Source organism: Tamandua tetradactyla, unplaced genomic scaffold (genome assembly GCF_023851605.1).
Source record: "Tamandua tetradactyla isolate mTamTet1 unplaced genomic scaffold, mTamTet1.pri scaffold_193_ctg1, whole genome shotgun sequence".
Lineage (NCBI taxonomy): Eukaryota > Metazoa > Chordata > Mammalia > Pilosa > Myrmecophagidae > Tamandua > Tamandua tetradactyla.
The window spans coordinates 14,490-21,618 of record NW_027518306.1 but is presented as its reverse complement, the minus strand read 5'-3'; positions in this window follow the sequence as shown (position 1 = coordinate 21,618).

The window sequence follows — 7,129 nt, the reverse complement described above, 5'->3', positions numbered from 1 at the left end:
CTCTAACATTCCAATCTCTCTAAGGCTTTGGATCACCTCATCTACATTATACCAGGGTAGTTCTGCCATTTTGACTACAGGCATTTTAGCCCATGCTTCAGCCAATGATCTGAAGAAACTGTTAGAATACTTCCTAAGCCCTCAAACGTAGATATTAAATGCATAGTCTCTTATTAGTTGAGATATATCATCATTCAGCATAGCCAAACTTTATGTTACTTCTATCATTATTCCACACGTTTAATACCCATTTTCCACATATATTTCTCTAGTTTCTAAGTACAAATGTTGAAAAATTATGAATTTTTTTGGACTGCAACACACATCCTCATGGGTCACACTTTGTAACTCACCTTTATGGCCTGTTAGGAATTCAATATAGTTATAGGTAAAGCAGAAACGAGTGGATTTGAAAGTAGTTTAGTAGAGGAATCACTGGGGTCTTGTGCATTGTCTACCTCAAGGCATTTCATTGCAGTTTCATTTGCTGAAACAGGATTAATTTCTTCATTTAGAGCTATGAGGGCTCTTTCATGATAGGGTGGAGTTACAGATTTATCACAAACATCAGGTAGACAGTGGATGGCTGTTTCCTTAGGGCTGACTGGAGGTCAGGAGGCTGGTTCCTCAGCTCAGGCTGAGGTCAGGTTGCTGATTCCTCAGTCAGACCATTACAGGATTATGTGGCAAAGAAATTTCACCTGAATCTAGGATTTCAGTGTCCCTACAATGATCATTATTAAGCTATATACTCATTCTAATTAAGACATTTGCCAACCAATAGATGTATTTTATCTTGAACCAATAATTTATGCTCCTATAGGACATTACAAATGGTTACTAAAATGGATACAAAGATATTGTCAGTGAATCACTAAAATAGTGCACAGTATTTGATTCTCTCTTCCAATATCATTGTTTATTCACACCTTGAAAACATAACAATGTATTGGCATAATGGTTTATATACAATTGTGAATTTAGCACCACAATATTTAGCAATCCACTGTATTAGTTATCATGAGAACTTTGGCAGGAATACATTCTAATAGCTGATTGGAATGCAAATATTAAAACCAATTTGGAAAATTATTTGTAAGTTTCTATTAAAGTTAAACATGTCCTAACTTAACTGTGGTCAAACAATTTGTTTTCTGGCATACACCCAGACAATTTAAGTTTATATGCTCTCTCAAACATTTGTCCAAGATGTGTAAGGCAAGTTTATTCATAATAACAACAAATGTCCAATGTGAAAGAAAGAAAGAGAAAGATAGCAAGAAAAGGAATAAGTGGATATTGTATTATGATCTACAAAGAAGTTTGATCGCTGTTTATATTACATTGATTTTTATGTGTCTGGATAGATTATATTTCTTTTTTTTTTTTTTTCTTTTTTTTTTTAAAGAAAGGGAGGAAGGGAAGGAAAGACAGAGAGAAGGAAGGAAGGATGGAAGGAAGGAAGGGAGGAAGAAAGGGAAACATCTTTAAACATTTTCTTGTTTTATTATATTTTGTTTGTTTGTTTGTTTTTTACATGGGCTGGGGCCGGGAATCGAACCGAGGTCCTCCGGCATAGCAGGCAAGCACTCTTGCCCGCTGAGCCACCGCGGCCCGCCCTAGATTATATTTCTTATGTACTACATTTCAGGGTTTTAAAAATGTCATAATAATTCAGAGTGGATTGTGGGAAGGTGGTGGAATAGGATGTTCTAAGATTCAGTCATTTCACCACAACTATTAAACAGGTAGGAACTGTCTGAACTAAATATTTTAAAACTCCAGAGACCAGTAGAATAGTATACAACATTCAGGTAAGGGTAAATTGAAGAGGCTGGAAAATCATAGTAAAGACCAACTCCTTGCTCTCTGTGTGGTGGTTACATCCTGCAACTTCACAACAGGCCACAGTGGTATTTGAACACTGGATAGTTTGCTGGTGACAAAAAGGGACAGAAAAGTTCTCTTCCACAATTTTTAATGGTGGGCATGAGGAATCATTCATCACAGATTTTGATTAGCACACCAGATCACTGGGGGTCTATCTCTGAGAACAGCAATTGTTTCAAACTACCAGGACAAATGTATTTCCTTAGGGCTGCAGGGACCAGTTAGTTGAAAGTCTATATTTTCTGGTCAGGTCAAGAAAATATAACTTCAGAGAATTGTGGAAGAAGCTCCTGACAACCCCCCTTTACCTATTCAAAGGCAGTTTTGAGCTAGTTAGTGCCCCTTTAGTTGGCCCATGGCCTTGTTTTAGCAAAGAAATACTGCCTTGGGAAACTTCTTTCCTTCATTCTCCCCCTCCAAAATATGCCTTCCAAGTTAAAGCAACTTATACAAGGAAATAAGTAAAAGAAACTATATATAGAGATAGACTCAGGCAAAGTCTTGCCTGCTTTAAACAACTGGGAGAGGGAGGTTTTTTTCTCCCTTGGAAATAGAGGAGTCATTCAAACTCCTGTGGACAGGGGAACCCCAGAACAACTATAAAGCCCAAGTACAGGAGAAGACACAGGCACAGGAAAGAGAGAAGAACCATGAATTCTGCATTCAATTTGAGCAGGCCTTGTTAGGAGGGATGAAGCTCAAGAAAATCTGACTTATCACCAGCTGGTTACAAAATCAAGGAATAAGCAATTCAGGAATAAATGTCAGAGTTAACATTTTAAAATATTAAAATGTGCAGTGCACAAAAAGGATAAGACAAAGAAGGAGAAAATCAGGGCCCATCCATAGGAACAGGATAAAAAGTCAGAAAACATCATGTAGAAGACCAGAATTTGGGCATACATAACAAAGATTTGAAAACATGACCCTATAATTGTTAAAAGAGATGACAAAACATGCAGAAAAAGAACTAAGAGATTCAGAAAAGCAGTGCGTGAGCAATATGAGATTCTTGATAAGAAAGAAAGAAAAAAAAATAGAATTACTGCAGTGGAAGACTACAGTAATTGAAATGAAAAATCCCAGGAGGGCTTAAACTGAAGATTGAAGTTTGTGGAATAAAGAATCAGTGAACGCAAAGACAAGACATTTGAAATGAATCAAGCTGTATAGCAAAAAATAACCATAAAACATGTAATTAGCCAAAGAGACAACTGGGACACCATCAAGCATGCCAAAATATACATTATGGGATTCCCAGAAAGAGGAAAGGAGGAAACAGCAGAATGTATACTCAAAGAATAATGGCATAAACCTTCAAAAACTTAGTAAAAGAGGTGACTGCAAATCCCAGAGAACACCAAACAGGATAAACATGAACGAAAATGCGCTCCATCATATATTGATTACACTAACAAATTCAGAAAACAAGGAAAGTATTCAGAAATCTTCAAGACAAAAGCAATTTGTTAAATACAAAGGGGTTAAATACAAAGGGGTTGCGTTTTGACTGAATGTCAGTTTTTCATCAGAAACCACAAAGGTAAGAAGACAGTGGATTGAAATATGTAAAATGCTGACAAAAAATGAGAAATCAGAATTTAATATGAAGCATATGAAAATGAGACCAACAAATAAGGCATTCTTGAATAAACAAAAGCTAAAGGAGTTAAAAACCACTATACCTGACCTAAAAGAATTGCTAGATGGAGTTCTTCAGGTTGAAAGGAAAATACACTTAAAGAGTGGTTCAAAGCAGCATAAAGACATAAAGCCCTCAAGTAAAGATATCATTTGTATCACTGTAAATGCTAGTGGAATTTTAATTTTTGGTATGTAATCCCAGTTCTTTTTGTTACAGGAGATAATATTCAAATGCATAAAAATTAAAGATAAGACTATGATTTGGGCCATACCGCATACAAAGATATAAGATAAGTGTATATAATATTTAGGGAGGTAAAAGTGTATAGGAAAAAGTATGCACATGCAATTGAATTCAGGTTGGTTTCAAACCAAATGTAACTGTTATATATTTATGATGTTAAATGATCTCTCCATTTTGATGACCATGGAAATTGATGGAAATACATCTTGATAGAAAAAAGAAGGCAAACACTAAATTACAATGGTGGAAATTCAAATAAATATAAAAGTAGGCACTGATGGAAGAATTGAGGGAAAAAAAGGCAGAAGAGATGAAGAGGCTAAGTGGAAAAATTCAGAAGAAAGTTCTGCATTATCAGTTGAGACTTTAAATGCAAATTGATTAAAATCTCCAGTAAAATGGCAGAAATTTACAGAATTAAATAAAAACATGACCCAACTTTATATTGCCTGCAAGAGACACTTAAATTCAAAGACACAAGTTAGTTGAATATGAAAGGAGGGAAAAATATATCATGCAAGTAGTAAAAGAAAGAGAGCTGTAGTAGACATGGTAATATCAGATGAAATAGGGTTTAACTCAAAAGCAGTCATAGGGGACAAAGATGATCACTATATCCTGATAAAGTGGTAAATTCAACAAGTAGATATTGTAAAATAAAAACAGGGTAGAATACCTAGGAAAAAGATCAACAAAAATTACAAGAACTGAATGACAATCTAAATAGACCTTACAGACATATATAGCAGTACAACCAACAACTGAATACAAATTATTCCAGAGTGATTCTTGAGGCATTCTCCAGGACAAACCAAATGTTACTATACAAAACAAGATTCCACAAATTAAAAGAATATTGAAATCATGCAACATTAAGTTCTTTGACCACAATGGAATGAGGCTAGAAGGCAATAAGTACTTGAAAACACAAAGTCTCAAATAAGTAGAAATTAAACAGTGTACTCCAAAACAACCAATAGTTTAAAAATGATATCACAAAGGAATTTAGGAAACATACTGAAGCAAATGAAAATGACAATAGAGCATACCAATACTTATAGGCTGCAAAAAAGGGCAGTGTTCATAGGGAAGCTATAGCTCTAAATAATTATAGAAGAAAAGAATAGAGATTGCAAATCAGAGACCTGCATGCAAAACTGAGAAAACTAGAAGACAGCAAAATAAGTTGAAATTCAGTGGAAAGAAGGAAATAACAAAGATTAGATTGAAGAGATATTAAATAGAGAACATAAGACAATAAATAAAATCACCAAAACCAAAAATAGTTTATGTTTAGAAACTCAATGAAATTGACAAATATTTATCTAGAATGACAGGGAAAAATGAGAGAAGAAAGAAATAATAAAAATCAGAAACAAAATGGGGAACAATATTACCAACCTCACTGGAATAATAACTGAGAAGCTATTATGCCTAATCCTATCTTCAAAAATGAAATAAACTAGATGAAATGGGCAAATTCTTAATTATGTCCAAACTGCCTACACTGACTTAGGAACAAATAGATAATATCAACAAATCAATTACTACAAAGGAGGTTACATCTGTAATCAAAAACCTCCAACAAAGAAAAGCCAAAGATAAATTGGTTTTACAAGGGAATTTTTTTTTTTTTAAAGGAAAGACAGAGAGAAGGAAGGAAGGATAGAAGGAAGGAAAGGAGGAAGAAAGGGAAACATCTTTTAAACATTTTCTTGTTTTATTGTATTTTGTTTCTCCGTTTTTGTTACATGGGCTGGGGCCGGGAATCGAACCGAGGTCCTCCGGCATAGCAGGCAAGCACTTTGCCCGCTGAGCCACCGCGGCCCGCCTTACAAGGGAATTTTACTAAACAATTCAAGAAGAATTAATACCAATTCTGCTCAAACACTTACAAAACATTGAAGAGTAAGAAGTGTTCTCTAATACATTCTACAATGATAACTTGCCATCATGCCAAAACCAGATAAAGATCAAATAAGAAAGGAAAATTAGAGATTAAAATCTTGTATGAATACAAATGCAAAAATTTTCAACAAAAGATTTGCAAACTGAACCATACTGCATATTTAAAGAATTATGCAGAAGACAGGACAAATTAGAAGAATAGTGAGGTGAAAATTTTAGTTAGTCCTCCAGCAGCTATTAAATAGCCAGGAACTGTGAAACAACTGTTTTGAGGACATCTGTGAAAGGACATACATTATACCAATCTATAATGGGTGAAATGGCTGAGATTACACCTCCAAACTGTAAGTAAAGCACCCAAATTAGGGAGGCTGGTACCCTTCCCCAACTGGCATGGCAGGTTCAATTGGAGATACTGCCTTATGGGAAAAGAAGTAGTCTCTATTGGGAGAAAGGGAAGGCAACTCAGCCAAGCTCCAGTTGTGGTTTTCATTAACAAATTTGAACTGCTGAATACAAGCTCCAAGCTCAGATAAACAGAGAGAAGCAGGGAAGGAATGCTGTGGTATGAACCAGTAGGGAGGATGTGCATCTGATGAAAAAACAACAGAGGCTTTATTGAGTTGGCTAAGCTTAGAATACTCAAAAAAGCCTGTACCCAAGAAAAGGGGCAAATAGAACCTGGTACTAAATCTGGCTCATAACAGATAAATCTTGGGGTCTGGGGACTGCGAAGGACTGGCTCTGAAGAGGGATTTCTTTTTTCTCTTTCTTTTTTTAAACTATTCTAAGTAACTCATTAGAGAATGCCTCAAACATTTGCAACTGTCAGTGCTGACCCAGGCAAGGGTGGAGTTAAGATAGATCTTAGAGACAAAGTAGTGTGTAAGGTGAAGAAGATAATTCCCTAAAGGGGTATCTTCCCCATGAAAAGGGGGATCATGCCCAGATCAAGTGATAGCTCTCCTTCAGAGAGTTAAGACCTGAGAGGCAGGAAAATAGTAGCAGCAAACCATGATTTCTATCTCAGCTAATCTCCACCATGTATATGGCAGGGACAGGTCTTCTGAGAGTGGTAGGCACTGCACCACTTTACACTGGTGGGGATCTGCAGGGTGATAGGTACCACCAGCTGGGCAGGATAGGAAAAGCACATTGGCTAGAAACTCTGACAACATGCTGGATTTCTTGCTCAAGGTAGCTTAGGCTGAATACATGTTCCTCCTAAAACATGAGCCTGTATGGTCTGGAAAATCTGATTGGGTTAGATCATACCTGGTGAGACCATCCTCAAAAATGCTTCCATTTAGGCATGGAAAGAAAGAGAAAAACAATTGAAAAATTCAGATTAAACAAGCTGTTTTAGAGGTTCAAAATAAGTGGACCTGAACAGCAAAGAACAGATAGGGAACAAAGCCACGAACAAGAGAACTGCAAGTAAAA